We start from the raw sequence: 18,652 nt of genomic DNA on the forward strand, positions 1-18,652 counted from the left end.
TGTCCCTGCCTCACCCTCTGTCTGGCTCCAGGGTTGGTGGGTGGATCCTGGGCCTTGACCATAGGGTCCCCTTGCCTGCCCCCCATGGGACCCATTTCATAGCTGCAGTGGTTAACCAGCATCCATAACATAGGCAGTGAGGGCTACTGGGGCAGGGGGTGACCAAGCCTCCCAAGGACACCACTCTACCTCTTGACCAGGATGACTGCCCTACAGAATCACTAGGACCCCTGCCCAGTGACTTCTGTCAGAGTCACAAGTGAAGAGTGGCCAAGGGTCCATTCCAGGGCTTCCCTTAATCTCCCTGCCCCACACCTTTCCCACCCATCCTATAATCCTCCCCTGCCATCCTCAGTGAGCAGGCTTTCTTCCCCTCTTCCTGACTCTATCTCCTTTCCAGAAGTCTCTGTGGTCTGATAGGTGACTCCTGCTCTTAATATGCTGCTGTGGGAGGAGACACACTCAGCTCTTGCCCTGACAGAGAGGTCAGCCCCTGCCTCCCCTGGTATCAGAAACCTCCTGACTCACACTTAGAGGCAGCCGGCCTTTAAAACATAATGGTTCAGTATTTGTAAGAGTGTTGTCCTCACTGGTGAGGTGCAGAGGGCATGGGCTGTGGAGTCACATTAGGGTTTGATAACTTTCTCTGTCCTTTGCCAGCCCTGTGACCTTAGACCAGCTTCTTAACCTCTTAAGACTTGAGTTTCTTCACCTAAGGGGAAAAAATTATGAGGAGTAAATAGTGTGTGCTTAGCAGATGCTTGGAGCATATGAAGTTGGAGCAATGTTGACCATTACTAATTTTATGATTCTTTCTTCCCCTATGCCTGTGTCATCCCCACGCTTGACGTGGTTCAGAAAGAGGCAACTACACAAAGCAATGTTGACCATTATTGATTTTATGATTCTTTCTTCCCTTATGCCTGTGTCATCCCCACGCTTGACATGGTTCAGAAAGAGGCAACTACACAAAGACATTGTATTTAATCTTAATATTTGTGTGTGTGTGTGTGTGTGTGTGTGTGTGTGTATAAAATCATTTCAGAAAATCTTTGGAAACAATAAAGGAAAAATCCATCACAATCCCTTAATACAGTAACTGTCCCTTTTCATCTTTTTTCTTCTTGGATAACTTTGACATAGTGGTGCTTATAATATTTATACCAGAGGAAAACCTAAAATTATAGTCATAAATATTTTCTAAGTCAGTCCTTAAATTTCACAATTGTCACTCAGTGGATAAATCCTATTCCATGGTGGGCCTTTACTCGAATTTATTAAGATTTACGGTGAAATTCTAGAGTTTTTATAGGTGCTTTGTTTTTGCAAACTTCGGTGGAATTCCTCAAACTGGTCAGTCGGTCATTCCCTAAGTCCTTCTGAAATATCTGAACAAGATAAGAAGAAACACCGCTCCACAAGGGGGGGTTTAGTGTTAGGGAGTGTATGTCTTGGGGGGGGGTCACATATGACTGGGGAGGATGTATGTGCATTTGGTGATGGAGAAGTCCTTGATTACTTACATGACAAATTTAGAGGGAACCACAAGGAACCACCTCCAATCTTCAAACAGCTCCTCATCTGCCCTCTGTTTTGGTCCTGGAAAGACCACCACATGGACCATGTCTTTCTCTTTCTAGAGCCCCCTTAGAGGCCAGCATCACTGGGAAGCATATTGTCATCCAGCAATACTTCAGCAAAAATCAGTTTATCAGATAAGCTGTAAATCAGTTTTCAGAGTCACCATTTCCTCCATTGCATTCTTGGGTAACTCTTCCTGTAGGTCGTCACTTATCTCTCATCTCAAGAAGACCAGGAACCACATGCAAAGCATTTATTCATTGGTTGAACAAATATTTATTGAGCTCCCACTGTGTTCCTAGTGTTGTTCTAGGAGTAGGAGATAGAGCACTGAGCAGGTCAGGCAAGATCCAGTTCTCTTCCAACTTATATTCTAATGGGGGGAGACAGACAATTAGCAAATAGATAGCTATTTCTGTGTCACAGGTAAAAGAACAAAATAGGTGATAATGAGGGAGAGCAGCAGGGGAGGAACATCAATAGGATGGTAACACTTGAACCAAGACCTGAACCATGAGAAGACTAATGGGAAAATGTTCCAAAGGGAGAGCAAATTGTAAGTGCAAAGGCCCTGAGGCAGGTACAAGGTTGATCTGTTCTGGAAACAGAAAACGAGTGTGTCTGGGGAGAAGAGAGCAGGGAAAGAGGAAGAAATCTGTGGTAGAAGACAAGGTCAGAGCCTTATGCTGGCTTGGATGCCACAGAGGTGTTTTCCATGTTGTTCTGAAGCAGTGGGGGCCCCCCGGAGGGTTTTCATTGGAGGGACGGCTTTATCTGATTTGTGTTTCGCACAGATCGCTTTGGCTGATCTGTGGAGAATGGGCTGCCTGGCAGACAAGAGGGGAAACAGCCAGCCAAGTGAGGAGGTGTCTACTGTAGTTCAGGACACAGCTGGGGCTCTACTGGAGTGGTCATGGTGGACAGTAGATGTGGACAGATTCTGGATTTTTCTGGAGGTGGGACTTACAGGACTGACTGTTGCTTGGATATGAAATGAGACATCAGTGATGCCTCCTCAGTTTTGCCTTAATAAGTGGAGGGGTGAGTGTCCGTACTCTGCTGGGGAGCACCCAGGTAGAAATAGGTCCAGGGTGGAGGGCACTGGAGGTGTCTGTCTTGGACGTTTTAAATTTGAGATGCCGGATATATACCCAAGTAGAGATAGCTGTCAGATGGGCAGTTGGAAATACAAGTCTGGGCCTCAGGAGCCAGAGACTTGCTCTGTAAACACCCCGTACTATCATTGGATTGGGTTGTCAGTAAAAAGCACAAGCTTTGTGCCACTCACTCATGTCTTGTCTGGCACGGACCTGGGATGTTGAGAGATGGGCCGCTGGCAGGCTGGCTGCTGGTAAGAGCACCCAGTATCTGCGACATCAAGGCTGATGCCTCCTGGCAGCTGCAGGGACCTGGCCAAATCAGGCCCCACCCTTGCTCCCCTACTCATGTCACACACCCTATGGCTCCATAGGGCTTGCTCACTCCCTCACTCACTCCCTCACTCGGTGCTGCCCACCTGGCATGAGGCAAGCGCCTTCCCACTTCTTCCGGATTCTGCTGCTTCCCCTCCTGGAAAGCCCTTCCATCCTCCTACTTTTCCTTCCAGGTCCGGCTCAAGGCTCAGTTCTCCAGTCTCTCCCTGCCTGCCCTCCACTTTGCTACTTGGTGGACTTCCATTCAGGACCTCCCCTATGGTTACCCCTTTCCCCGCCAGGTGACTGAAGCCACTCCATGTCCTTTCCCCACCCTTTATATCTAACCCACCTTCCTCCTGCGTAGGGTCTGTCCCGAAGACCCTCTCAAATCCCACTTCTTCTTTCCATCTCTGCCTCTCACCCTGGCCCAATTCATCATTTCCCATCTGACCCACTGTAACTCATCTTCCTACCTCCGGCCTTGTCCCCTCCATTCCATGCACGGCAGCCAGTGACCTTGTTCACATCACTTCTCCGTTTCACATCTGTCAATGGCATCCAATCCCATAGGATAAAATACCAAATCCTTGCCAAGTCTTCAAGGCCTCATGTGATTTGGCCAACTGCCCACCTTCCCAGGCATTTCTCACTTCGTCACTCCCTACTTACGATGTCCTGGACACACACGTTCATCCCCTAAATGCACCAGCTTCGACCACTGCTCGGCACCTTGTACATGCCGAACCTGTAGCCCATGTGGGGCTACCTCAGATCTTTCTTTACATTTAACTTAAAGGCTGCTTCCTCCAAGAGCTCATTCCTGACTCCTCCCCCGGGCGAAATCCGGTATCCTCTGCTAGTGTCTTTAATAGCACCCTGTGCTTTTCCTTGATCAGACAGGTCAGAATTTATTATTATAAATTGCTTGTCACTTATTTGTATGTTGCCCAGCAACTGGATTTCACCGCTCCACAAGGGCAGGTGCCATGTCTGACTTGACACCCAGAACCTACAGTATAGCGTAGCATCTAGCACGAACAAGTGCTCACTGTCCTTGCCATCAGCGAACAAAGCTTTCCTTCACTTCTCTTCCTCAAACTGACTTTTAGGTTCTTTGCCTTTAGTTAGTCCTTCCCAATTTATTTGTCTCATAGCAGAAACATTTAAAATAGCAATAGCTACCGTATATTAAGATTTATTCTATGCTAGAATCTGTGTGCCCATCGTGTGTGTGTGTGTGTGTATCTTTACAATAATCCTGTGAAATAGATACTATTAATCCCATTTTATAGATTAGAAAAATGAGTCTCAGAGAGAGAAAGTAATTGCCTAGTGCTACCCAGCTAGTAAATGTCACAGACCAGGTGTTTATTCAGGCCTCATGGATTCCAAAACTCTTATTCTTCCCTCTACATTTGTCTGTGGGGGTGTTGTCTCCAGCTGGTCTGTGAAATTTTGTTGTTGTTGTGTTTTGTTGGTGGCCTCTTGGGTTTGTGGTGGTTGCTGTTTCTCTGTTTTGTTTTCGGTATCTTCCATCTCTGCACTGGAAGTCCCCATAAGTACCTGCCACTTATGTGTCACGTTATGATGGTGCGTCAGAGGACAGGTGAGAGCCATGCAGGATGAAAAAGGTTCTAGATGTCTGTCAGAGTTGCCATGGGAGGCGCATTTCAGGGCTGGGTCTAAGAAAGACAGGGCAGACGGCCATCTTCAGAGTCTGACTTACGGGGGCCCAAAGGCCCAGTGTCTCGTAATATCTCGCCGATCAGGCCAGTCTGGCTCTGTCCCATCCTCTCCTCCCTGCCCGGTGAAATTCCCATCACGGGAGCTGCTTACGTGTTTGGCGACAAGGGTTGTTGGCCTGACCTTCAGAAGGCCTCTCCCATAGACACTTCAAGCAGCAGAAGGGGTTAGTTAGCGAATGGTCCCAGGATCAAGGGTTTGTCTGGATGGGGAGTAATAGACTCTCAAAAGGGAAGCAGATGTTCCAGATTCTAGAACCATCTCCGGCATAGTAGAGGACTCTCTTCTGTGCTCCCAGGCAGGTACCCCTTGCATAATTCCAGCAATGGAAATTTCATACCTCCCCTGTGACCAAGTTCTTTCTTACCCTGAAGTCAAACCTACCCACCCACAGAGGCCTACTTCCACCGCCAGGTGTTATACAGCATTGGTCTAACCCTTTTCTGTACTTGACAGCCCTTTACGTACCCTGAGTTAGTTTCCGTGTTTGGCAGTGCCAAGACCCCGCTGTCCTGGGCTCTGCTTTGCATCCCAGTCAAGTTTTCAGTGAGCCTTGGGTTTGCTCCCTGCTTTGTCCCCTTGGGGATGTTCCAGCTGGGGGAAAGAGGAGGATCCAGATGGTAAACGATAGGCTAGCTGCTAGGTAGGAGGAGGAGAGGGCTTCTGAGCACTTAAGAAAAATCTGTCCCTGACCTTGTCCTTACTCAATGCTTCCTGCTGCTCTCAGAGAACAGGCCCAAGAGAATACACCTGCATACTTTCTACAATTAACATATGTAAATATCCAGTATGGTGACAGCACAGAGTAAGCTTGAAATCCAGTAATTTTCCTTCCTTGTCTCCTTATTTACTTAACATATAAGTTATTTAATACACACTTTATCTATTTAACGTATAGTAATCCTACTTCTAAAAAATTTTATTTATTTATTTGACTGGGGGTAGCGGGGAGGGAGAGAGTAGCAGAGGGAGAGGCAAGTTCCCTGCTGAGCAGGGAGCCTAATGCAGGGCTCCATCCCAGGACCCTGGGATCATGACCAGAGCTGAAGATAGACGCTTAACCGACAGAGCCGCCCAGGTGCCCCAGTAATACTACTTTTTAAAAAAAATTGGTTTTCTGTCAAGAACATGTAAGATATGTTCAGGATAGGTACTAGAAAAATTTTTAAAGTTTAATAAAGAAAATAAACATTCCCAATAATCTCATCATCTAGAGATAACTTCTTGAACCCTTAAGACAGTTCCTTTCAGTTCTTTTTTCTAGGCACATAGATACTTAGAAATCAGTTTTATTTACATATGCATGCAATATTGAGCTCATATTGTAAAACTTTTCAGCAAATAGTAATCATTTTCCTTTGCAATTAGAAAAAAAATATTTTAAAAAATGGTGACAATTATCATCTTACCATCTGAGTGTGATCATATCCATCAATGTTTGATGCTGTATTACCTCAAAGCCTAGAAAACATGTCATTAATATCCAAATTACAATGATTCCTCTCTCCTCTTTGCCGAGTTGGCAGAGATTTCAGTATTTCCCCAAGATTTCTCTCCAAGCAGTTCAGAGAATTCCTAGGCCGTTGTCCTTGTCCATGAGGTGGTTCCCGTATCACTTTTTTGCTGACTCTAGACTTCTCTACAGAGGTATCTCTGCTGACTTGCCCAGGCGAAGGAATGGACTTGCCTGCTCAGAATTAATGAGGAGAATCCCCTAGAAAAGTTATCAGGTTATCTACTAGCACTTGGTAATGATAAGGCTCTCTCAACCCCCCCAAACACAGAATCAGTCCCCACACCCCGCCATACACCCATGGCAGCAATTTGATAAAAGAACTTTCAACATCATTCCCAAGGCTTAGATTCCAATAAGCTAAGCCCCAATACTGAATCCCAGACACCAGTCCAACCTTCTCTCCTCTCCTCCATTTCCTCCCTGGGACTCCCAGTGTCTTCCCTGCCGTCTGACCTCAATTGGTCTCTTGAGGTCTCTTCAGTTCATTATAGACATGTCAGTAATTTGAATGCCAGTGGGAAGGGGTCAGGATCCTAAACTCCTTTTTCCACCAGGTGGCTTCTCTGCTCCTACATAAATCTATGGATGCAACAGGATTCCTAAAAGAGAGTGTAACCCAGTTGCCCTCAGCAACACCTTAGATCCAAAAGACATTGCTATATTATGACGGGAATGATTGCTATTTCTGTCTGTCAACAACTTCCAAACCATAACCCTTGTTAAGCTCACAAAAATATTTTAAACTAACAATGAACTGCCTCATGGACACGGACAACAGCCCAGAAATTCTCAGAATTGCTTGGAGAGAAATCTTGGGGAAATACTGAAATCTATGCCAATTGGCAAGGAGGAGAGAGGAATCATTATAATGTGGATTTTTTTTTATTGGTTTCATTATATTTAACTCTGTAATTACTGTAACAAGTACAATGGACACAAAGAGGTTTGTAAAAACATTACAACTTACTATTGGGGAACATATACCTTAAATGCTGAATGCCAAGTTCAGCAAAGATTGTGAGGAGCTGATGCATTTGTACTGCATTAAGCACATCATTTATGATCAGCTGGTCTATTAAAATGAAGGTCCTTGGGGCGCCTGGGTGGCTCAGTGGGTTAAAGCCTCTGCCTTCGGCTCAGGTCATGATCTCAGGGTCCTGGGATCGAGCCCCGCGTTGGGCTCTCTGCTCGGTGGGGAGCCTGCTTCCCTCTCTCTCTCTGCCTGCCTCTCTGCCTACTTGTGATCTCTGTCTGTCAAATAAATAAATAAAATCTTTAAAAAAAAAAAAAATGAAGGTCCTTACTGATTTATGTGATTATACATAGGGCTAGTCCTCCAACGACTCCTACCACTTCTACCTTCTAATACTTACCCAACTGTGATATTGGATGAAAATTTTTATTATCTTGGAATTTGGCTAAGGTTACAATAAATTTCATTTTATCTTGGTGAATTGTAATTTGGATATTAATGACATGTTTTTTGGGCTTTGAGGTAATACAACATCAAAAATTGATAGGTATGACCACGCTTAGATAATGAGATGATAATTGTCGCCATTTTTCAAAATCTTTTTTTTTCTAATGGCAAAGAAAAATGATTACTATTTGCTGATAAGTAGAAAAGTTTTACAATATGAGCTCAACACTGCATGTTAACCTAACAACAACAAAAATGAAAAGCAGTTACTGGAATAATGCTACATCGAACATCTCTGAGGTTTTGTACAAGAGTTTCTGTATAATCAATTCCTAGAAATAGAACTGCTGGATATAAGTTCATGCAAATTTTAAATATTAATAAGGATTACCAAATTGCCCTCCAAAAAGTTTGTGCTGATTTACATTTTATCAACAAAGTCTCATAGAGTCTCCCCCACACCCTGACCAATGTGCAGCCTTATCAACTTCTCATCCTTGCCAATCTCATAGATGAAAAGTGACATCACTTTGTTGTTTCAATTTACATTCTCGTTATTCGTGATAATCTCTTACAGGCTTATTGCACATTCCAATGATCCCGACTTTGTTGAACGTTGGAGTCACCAGGGAAGTTTTAAAAATCCCAGGGTCCAGGTCACATGTTACACCAAGTACATCAGAATGTCCAGGAGCCGGGTATCAATACTGGTTTAATGATCTCTAGGTAACTCCAGCATTGACCATAGTTGGGGAGACGCTGACGTAGGCATAACTACACGTGTGTATCTTTTGTCAATTTTTCTACTGAATTGTTTGCTTGTTAGTGTTTATTTGAAAGAGCTTTTTGTTTACTGCAAAAATTAGCCCTTAGTCCTACATTTGACGAATATTTTTGCATATGAGCCTTTTAGTACTATCTGTTTTTGTCTTGACACAGAGAAGTTTATTGTGTCCAGAGTCAGAATTATAGATTTATTTTCTTCATTGCATCGCAGTTTTGGATCTCATTTCCTCAATAATGATGATAAAACAGTAATTAATTGGGTTTTATTTCATTTTGGAAAGAGTAAGGTATGGATCCAGTTTATTCTTTATCCATATGGCAAGATCGTTACTTTTTTCAGAAACTACTTAATTTTCCAACATAATACTAGCGCGCCTTGGTGGCTCTGTTGGTTAGGTGTTTGCCTTCGGCTCAGGTCGTGATCCCAGGGTCCTAGTATTTGCCCCAAGTCTGCTTCTCTCTCTCCCTCTACCCCTCCCCTCTTCTCGTGCTCTCTCTCTCTCTCAAATAAATAAAATCTTTAAAAAAACAAAAACGAAATCTCTTTTTCTGGGGCACCTGGGTGGTTCAGTTGTTAGGCGTCTGCCTTCAGCTCGGGTTGTGATCCTACGGTCCTGGGATCAAGCCCCTCATCCGACTTCCTGCTCTGCGGGAAGCCTGCTTCTCCCTCTCCCACCCCCCCTGCTTGTGTTCCCTCTCTCGCTGTGTCTCTCTCTGTTGAATGAATAAATAAAATCTTTTTAAAAAAGCACTTTTTTCCAACATAATATAAAAAAATCCATCTTTCCCCTATTAATCTGTAATGCCATCATTTTCACAGGTAAATTTCTTATTTATTTGCCCCCAGGTTTACCTACTACATATATTTTTAAAGATTTTTATTTATTTATTTGACAGCAGAGGTCACAAGTAGGCAGAGAGACAGGTAGAGGTGCCGGGGGCGGGGGGAGATGCAGGCTCCCCACCGAGCAGGAAGCCCAATGCAGGGCTTAATCTCAAGACCCTGAGATCATGACCTGAGCCGAAGGCAGAGGCTTTAACCCACTGAGCCACCCAGGCGCCCCTACCTACTATATTTTTATTGCTATTGTGTATGATCTCATTTTCTCTGGTGGTTATGATTTTTATAGGAAAATTTAAGATTTTTGCTTATTTTTTAATTTTTAAATTAAAAATTTTTTTTTTCTCTCAGTCTGAGTTTCCAAGAGTAGAATTACTTGGGCATCAATAGTTTTATAACTTCTAATAATTCCTACTGTATGCTGTTAAATATCACTGGTCATTGGTTTGACTATGATAAAGAAGGACTGAGACAGGTATACTGATAGAGTCCCAAGAATATAGGTGAGAGGAAGTAAACGATCTTGAAAAGATACGATTACTAATAATCAGGGATATTCACATTAAAACCACAATGAGATACCATTTCATACCACTGGATTAGCAAAACTCAGAAAGTCTGCCAATACTCCTGGGTATACCTTAATGGGAGCCCTCTTCAAGGGTGATGGGAGTATAAGTTAGTAAAAATATTTTGGGGAACAATTGGCAATATCTAGTAAAATTGGTGGTAATGTACATTATAACCCAGCAATTTCTACTTCCAGGGGAATATATACACTAAAGAAACACAACACCTACAGGAAAATTCACAGTAGGGTTAGTGCTACTATGTACTTTATTGAATCTAGGGTTCATCATTCACTAAGGGAAAACATTGCCAATTAAAGTATAACACATCATTGGTTTTAATAAGTATCTCTTAACTCAGAGATTTTTAAATGTGAAAAAATGTAAGCCTTAGAATTGATGAAATATAGTAATTATAAAAACTTAGACACAACTTAAATGGCCATCATACATGTGTAGATAAATTGTGGTCTGCTTTACAGCTATGAAAACGAATGAGACAGATCTATACTTAGCAACATAAGCAAATTCTATAAACATAATATCTAGCAACCAAGTTTGCTGTAGAATACATATTCATGATGTGATATTGCTTATATAAAGTTTAAAACACGTAATGGGATACAAAATGGAGCTCAGAAACACAGACCTATTTAGAAAAAGAATGAAGAAATGCCTCGGAATGATGGCTAGAAATCCAGGATTGTGGTTATGCCCAGGAGAGAGGGGAAATGACCATTCGAGGGGCACACAAGGGGACTTAACTCTGTTACCACTGTTCTATTTTTTACTCTGAGTAGTGGATTTATGGATGTTAACTTTATTATTCTCTATACATTTCGTATGTCATAAAATTGCTCATACTTTTTTAAAAGGAGAAATTCAAATTAGAAGATAAGCCAGGGAATATGTGCTTTGCTGGGAGGCTCATTTATGTGGGCAGGAAAGCAGTTTCTCCCTCCCTCCTCCCATCATCTCCCAGCTGGATGGTTTGGGATTAAAAGGTCATCCTGAAGGTCAAGTATTGAGCTCTTTTGTGAATTCTTATCCCAACTTGCTTAGGATATGATTTCCATTTCCTGTGGTCTTTCTGCCATCTGCTTCTTCCTATGCCTGATCTCTGGGCCTGCCCCATCCTGCCTGCCTTTCCCTTCCGTCCACTCAGCCTTACTCACTGGGAAGGGATGGCTGCCTCTTTCCACTCCCAGCCCGAAGACAGTGAGCCTCCTCTACTCCTGCTCTAGGCAGGGACAGTAACCAATGCTCTCTCTCCACCCTAGTTTACCTGGTGTTGAAATGGAATAAGGAAAGCAATGGTTGGTCCTCCTGTGACTAGGAAAGGCTTTCCCTATGCAGGGATGTCACAAAGGCAAAAGGTATGTGAGTGGGAGGTAGATGTATGATAGGGTTGACTTCCAGAGTCAAGGACCAACAAGAGACTTCAGCAGATCCTTGAAACAAGGGGAGGGATGGGAGCAGATGAAAGAACTTGGAAGAGCTCTTGCCCCAGTATCCCTGAAGGAGATCCCTGAAGATAAAAGCACAGACATGTACCTCCCACCTTAGATGTGTCCTGGAGAAGATATTGTTTCCCTAATCTAAAGACACAAGGGACTTAGTGCAGGAGGCAGAAGAGGATATAACCATGGATAGGCCTCCCCTCTATCTCCCTAATGGAGAGCCCCAAATGTGCTTTTATCAGAAGAAGGGGAAAGGGATTCTTGGGGTCATTATGTCCACATACCAGGATCTCACACACAGACTCAGTCATCTCTTAACCTCAGAACTGGCTTGAATATATGAAATTTTTCCATATAAACATATGCTTATGTACTCTGAAATAAAGCCAGCATACAATCAAATTATTTAATCTCAAATAACTATAAAACTTAAGAGTAATTATAAATACTAATAAATATGAATAATTACAAATTGCAGGTCTGGCTCACCAAGTTTGTCTCTGCTTTAAAAAATACTTTCAAGGGGTCCCTCGGTGGTGCCGTCATTGGTCTTCCAACTCCTGGTTTCAGCTCAGGTCATGATCTCACGATAGTGGGATCCAGCCCCATAGTGAGCCACTCGTCGGGCTCAGAGCTCAGTGAGGAATCTGCTGAGATTTCTTTCTCCCTCTCCTGTGTCCCCCCCCTGCTCGCTCTTTCTCAAGTGAAAAAAATCTTTTAAAATAATTTCTTTCCAAGAAAAGTTAGAAATAATGTAACCAATCATCCTAGTTTGTCCAGCATTCTGTTTTAGCACTGAACATTCCTTGTCCCAGGAAACCCCTCATGCCTTGGCCAACCGAGTCATCTGGCCACCCTAAATGAGCCTTTAGTTACTGTTTGCAGCAGATGGGAGCTCAGGGCTCCAAGCCACGTACAATAGGGGCCTGGAACCCAGAGTCCTTCCCTCCAAGGATGTGCATCACCAGAAAGAGGACTGGCACCCCCTATTCCCTCCCACCACATGCCTAGAAAGCCATGTGCACAGAGGGAAGAGGGAGGTGTCACCTGCACTTGGCAGGAGATGGCTACAAGACGCAGGGCCCACTCTGGACAGAGCTGGAAGACCCAGCTAGCAGCAGGAGGTGGCTCTTCTATTGGAAGGCTTGGGGCAGGCAGGGAGAGGGCTCCCACCCTTCTCTGCTCCTCACAGATGCAAGGGCCCCTTCTGCCTGCTGTGCTTGGAACACGCCCATCTTCAGGCTTGCCCAGGCACAGCCTAGATTCTAGCGCCCCAACTCCAGAGTCAGCCCCAAGGCCCGCCCCCACCCACCCCACCACCAGGAATGCCCTTCGGCCCCATACATCTTCCCAGCAGCTCCCCTCTGCTCTCCAGGCCCGGGGTCCTGAAGCCCACCTGCCACCAACCCGCCAGCACTTGTAAGGGGGTGGGGCAGAGGAGGGCAAGCCACCAGGTGGGAGGGGGCCTCTCAGAAGCCTTGAATACATGCAATTCTGTGCAATTCTGTGTCTGTCACCGGTGCCACTCACCACATCCTCAGAGCAAATCCTTTAACTTAAACCCTGGTCATGACATCAACATCAACCAAACGGCACTAAAATAATCCTCAGGATATTTTGCCTGAAGGAGCTACAAGGCTCACACAAACCCTGAGTCTGGCAGAGCATGAGGGCTGAGGCTCATGGGGACAGCTGGAAATGGGACTTTAGGGTCATGTTCTAGGATCCCCAGGGGCTGATCCAGTTCAGTACAACATGAGTTTGTTCTCCAGCGAGGGCTCAGGGTCACCCAGCCAACAAGGAAGAGCACATGTGTACGCCCCGCAAGTGCACACCCCTCCCTGCCCACCCCCCTACACATGCAGCTGGGAGAAGGAGTTGGTAAGAGGAGTCACCAGCCCTGGATCCTGCTGAGAACAGCCCCAAGGCTGTTTACTCACCCCCAGTGCCCTCCTGATCAGGCCTCCCATCCCCCTCACCAAATGTCAACCTATTTTTAGTCACTTTTAGCTCTTCCCTGACTGTATCCTTGGCTGTTTCTCCTTTCTGGCATCAAACTCACCATTTTCACAGTGTGGTGACTGTCCTATTTTATTCAGAAGAACCCTAAGAGTCCCTCATTCTGATTCTGAGCTGAGGCCCAAGCACGGTGAGGCCTCAGTGGGCCGCAGGGGAGGACAGACCCCTGAAGTTAACAGCAGCCAAGGACTCCGAGGCTTCCCAGTTCTGTGGTCTTGCCATGGCTGCATCCCAGACTCACCTGAGATGAAGGTTCCCTGCTGGGATTCGGGACTCACCCTGTCCAGCCGCCCATTGTACAGAAGAAGAAAGTGAGGCCCAGAGAGAGGAAGCCATTTGTTTCATATCATCCTGCAGGGCTGGACCTGGAGCCCACAGCTCCTGGCCTTCAGCCCCAGGGCTCTGCCCAGCACACCAGAGGACTTTCCTGAACACGAATGGACACTGACCTTGAAATCGATAAGGAGTCAAGGCGTGCTTCAGCTCTGCTGGGCCTTGTCAAATTTGGTATGAAGGCATCTCCTGCTTATAGACCCTCGCAGGCCAGTACTGTGTGGTCTTCCTCTCCTCTGCTCTGAGATGTGGTGGGGAGCAGCTCTCAGAAAGGGACTGCAGACCCTTGGCTCAGGGGCTTGATCCAGAAGGAACCAGTGAGGGAATTATATTCCTCTGCTAGAACTTGGCTAGAGCCAAATTCAGGTAAAAGAGCACCAGGGGAGCCTGGGTGACTCAGTTGGCTGAGTGTCTGCCTCTTGATTTCAGCTCAGGTTATGATCTCAGGGTCATGAGATTGAGCCCTCCATCAGGCTCTGTGTTCAGCAGGGAGTCTGCTTGAGATTATCTCTCTCCTTCTGCCTCTAAAATTGGTAAATAAAATCCTTAAAAAAAGAAAAAAGAAAAAAGAGAACCAGTGAATGGGATAGACTGGATACAGTTCTTAATGGCAATAGTACAAACTCCACCCTGACACATTACCCCAGGGCTGAGCTTGCTAGAAGACTCCCCACCAGATCCTCTCCCTATGGGGTTTGGGGGTCCCCCCAGTTTCCCTCACTGAGAAGCTGATGTCAAGAGACTTAGAAGAGTTTGGGGGATGCTTGGTCAGCCGGCTTTAGATCAAGAAGTGAGGGCCTCTTGTCACCCTTCTGTAGGAGAAGCCAGGAGCTCCCCCCACATCTGTCCTGTAGGTTCCCTCAGGCCCAGCAGGAGAGGCCTGTGGGATGGGAAGGGCAATGGGAAGGGTGAGGGGAGATATATGGTGCCTCTTCTTTATCCATTCATCTATGAATAGACCCTGAGGTTGATTCCATATCTTGACTATTGTCAATAACACTGCCCTGAACACAGGGGTGTATGTATGTTTTCATTTTCTTTAGATAAATACTCAGTAGTGGTATTATTGGATCATATGGTAATTTTACTTTTAAGTTTTTGAGGAACCTCCTCCCTGTTTTCCCCAGTGGCTGCAGCAGTTTACATTCCCACCAACAATGTATGAGGGTTCCCTTCTCTCCACATCCTTGCCAACACTTGTTATCTCCTGTCTTTTTGGCAACAGCCCAACTGATAGGTATGAGGTGATCTTTCATTATGGTTTTGATCATCTTTTTTTTTTTAAACCCCTTGGTAAATTTTTGATCCTCAGGAGAGGATAATTCCCAGAGAGTCCCTCACTTGCAAGCAGTGTCTGTTCAGGATCCCATTCTCCAGAATCAGAGCCTTGTGAGGAGCAAATGTTCTCTCCCAATGTAATGTCATCTGTTGGAGGTACCTGGTGCCAGCTGGGCTCTGTGGCCAGTTGACTTTTGCCCGACGTGGCCTCTGTCTCTATCCAGGCCCTCCCACCCCTGTAAAGCAGCCATAGGGAAAGGCAGTATCATGCCTATGTAGACTTAACTTCTACCTAACCACAGACAGACTGGACTATGCTCTGGCCTGGCAGGGTTGACTGAAGGCAAAATGAAGAAATGAATAGAATTTGCAACACTGCTCCCCAAGCCCTACCACCACCACCACCACCATCTTCCCCTGCAGCTTTCAGTCCTGCTCTGGAGTATGCCCCCTCCTCCACAGATAAGCAGATCTTTATCTTTCCCCAGTGGCAGCTAGAGAATCCGGGGCAGGGGCCTCTCAGAGCCTTGCCCCAGGGGTCCACACTGGGCTGATAAAGAAGGACAGCCTGCCTTCCAGCACTAAAGACCACACAGTGCTGCTGGTTGCTGTTCCACGGGGATGGGGGAGGAAGGGCTGCTATCTTTCTCAAACATTCTCCACTCAGAAACTTTCCCTGAGTTTTACACTGCCAACAAAAGACCATGATTCTTATACTTGATATCCAAGACTTTCTTTTGTCTCTTTTCTGAGCCTTCATACCTTTCCTCATGCTGGCTCACCTGACACAGATGTCCCTTCCTGCTTTATTCATCAGGTCCCTACCCTTCCTTCCGAGGCAAGTGCGAGGTCTTCCTGTGCCAGGCGGCCTCTTCCAACCTTCCCCGCTCTGGGTGGCCATGCTTTCTGAGTGGCATATTTTCACGCCTCTCCTCATACCTGACAGGAGCATCCTAAGACCACTTGTGTGACCTTTCCGACTCACCCAAATAGAAAGGAGCTCCTTGGACAGGGATGATGTCTTGGTGTCTCTGGTATTACTGTGCCTCACACCTCTGTGGTGAAAGCATCACGGACTAACCATCTGCCATGTGCTAACCGCTTTATCTCCTTCAGTCTCCATAACTGCCCCATGAGGTAGAAATCATTATGCTTTCCATTTCATGGAAACTCAAGTATATAGGGATAAATTCACCCAAGTTCATGCTGCTAATAGATAGCAGAAGCTGTATTCAAATCCAGGTCTATGAAACTTTGAAGTCTAGACCAATTCTGTCGTATTCAGTCAGGTTTGAGACAATGGCAATGTCATCCTCACAGAAGGAACTGGTGACAAAGAGTAAACCGCAGTGTACGAAAGGCTCCAGGCAGTCTCGCTGTATGAGAGAGAGAGTCAGGAGCCGGAAAATAAAACCTATCTTCTAGTTGAAACCAGAGACCACAACTGTTAGGAGTAGGAACTTCATAGGATGGAGAAATATTGAGCTGTGGACACAAGCGCTTTGAGGATGCAAAGTGCTCAGCTGGGCCTTATACATCGTCTTGTAAAGAGGAAGGACAGGGGACGCCTGGGTGGCACAGTTAGTTAGATGCTTGCCTTTGGCTCAGGTCATGATCCCCGGGGTCCTGGGATCAAGTCCCGCATCGGGCTCCCTGATCAAAAGGGAGGCTGCTTCTCCCTCTCTCTCTGCCTGCTACTCCCCCTGCTTGTGCTCTCTCTCTCTGTGTCAAATAAATAAATATTTGAAAGAAAACAAAAAGAGGAAGAACGGAAAATACTTGTGAGCCATATCTATTGACTGCACTAAGAATATTACCTACACTGGGATGAAGGTCCTTTCTTGTCCTGTTTATGCTTATTTTGTATCTCCCTTCATGAAATGGAGTCACGACTAGCTTGTTGGCCAGAGATTCTGATACATCTCAACATATTAACACGTATCTCCTGATGTGTGTGTTGTTAGAGCCAGACTGACTTGCCTCTCAAACCTGTCACTTACCATGGTGACCCTCAGCTAATTACTTATTACTCCATGTTTCAATATAGTGAGATAACACTATCTATCTCGCAGGTAATATAAAATATGTAGCATAGTCTTTGTCGCTTTGTATACATTCAGTAAATGTTAGCCAGTTGATTTGTATTGACACCTGTAATATTCCAGGTGTGTGAATGTGTCCTAACATTCAAAACATTTCCTCTACTAGTGGGGTTAGGTGTTTCCAGCTGATGAACAAGACAAGCAATATCTTTGCCCTATAAAAGGTTATAGTCTGATAGAAAGAGTCAAAAAAAATCAATGAAAAAGATAATCCAAGATACGATACATTAAATCAGATCAAATAAGCAGAGTGACCCAGAAGCAAGTTGGTGGGCCAGAGGCATACATGTTCTGGAGAATGGTCAGGCAAGAGTTGCTGGAGAAAAGGACATTTGAGCAGATCCGTGACCATGAGAAAGAACAGCAACAATTAGAGTCAGGGTGAAGGATATCAGGCTAGGGGGGCGCCTGGGTGGCTCAGTGAGTTAAAGCCTCTGCTTTTGGCTCAGGTCATGATCCCAGGGTCCTGGGATTGAGCCCCGCATCAGGCTCTCTGCTCAGCGGGGAGCCTGCTTCCACCTCTCTCTCTCTCTGCCTATCTCTCTGCCTACTGTGATCTCTGTCAAATAAATAAATAAAATATTTAAAAAAAAAAAAAAAGATCTCAGGCTAGGGAACGGCAAGTGCAGAATCCCTGATGTAGGAAAGAGCTTGCCATGTTCCAGGCATGGAGGGCCGGTGTAGCTGGTGACGGGGGTAGAACAGATGTGAGTAGCTAGACTACCCTGGACCTTTCAGGGCCATGGCAAGATGTGAGAGTAGCCAGGCGCTGGGAGGGTTTTACTCATGGCCATCACATAATGTAGCTGTTGTTTTTAGGAGATCACTTGTGCCTTCAGCAGAGAATGGCTTGTAGGAAGGCAAAAGTGGAAGCAGGGAGACCAGTCAGGCTAACTCAGTCGTTGAAATGAGTGGAGGTGGTGACTGGCACTAGACCAGTGGCCGTGAAGCTGGGGAAAACTGGAGGGAAAAAGTCTCCTCTTTGTGCAGAGGACCGAAGACATGGAGCACATCTTCTTCAGTCCCATGAGCTCCATGCTTGCCCCTATGATTGGTTATTTCCCTGTACCCACATATCCTTCCCCATTCTCTCGTCGGGAAAGGCAACCACGACTCAGCCTTCTCCGTGTTTTCCGACTGAATAGCTGCAGTGAAATCTCATTGGTGTTTCAATGTGCCCTTCCCTGAATGTAGATGATTTTAAGCATCTCCTCAAATGCCTGTTAGCTTTTTGGGTTTCCCTCCAATATAAACTGCGGGTTCCAATCTCTGGTCCGTTTTTGCACTGGTGCAGCCATCATTTTACTTGTGGATTACATAAAAATTCTTTGTGTATGCCAGATGTCAATCCTTTGGTGATTTGCGGATGCATTATAAATATCTTTCGTCATTCTCTCTTCCATCTATCAACTTTTTTGTGTGTGATCTTAGTTGACAGAAATCCTTAATCCTTATGTAACGACATTTAGAAATGTTTTTGCCCTATGGTTCATGGTTTCAAAGTGCTGTTTAAGAAATCCTTCTCATCCCCAGATCACAGGTAAGAGTCTCCTACATTGTCTTCTATGAACTTCGTCGTTTTCCATGTC

At 45.4% G+C, this 18,652-nt stretch overlaps 1 protein-coding gene across 2 annotated transcripts in view; it reads left to right on the forward strand.

Moving 5' to 3' along the window:
• Window positions 1-18,652, forward strand: part of PLA2G4E (phospholipase A2 group IVE) — a 58,445-nt gene that overhangs the window by 910 nt on the left and 38,883 nt on the right. The window lies entirely within an intron of this gene.

This window comes from Lontra canadensis, unplaced genomic scaffold (assembly GCF_010015895.1).
Source record: "Lontra canadensis isolate GAN:19392208 unplaced genomic scaffold, GSC_riverotter_1.0 scaffold12, whole genome shotgun sequence".
Lineage (NCBI taxonomy): Eukaryota > Metazoa > Chordata > Mammalia > Carnivora > Mustelidae > Lontra > Lontra canadensis.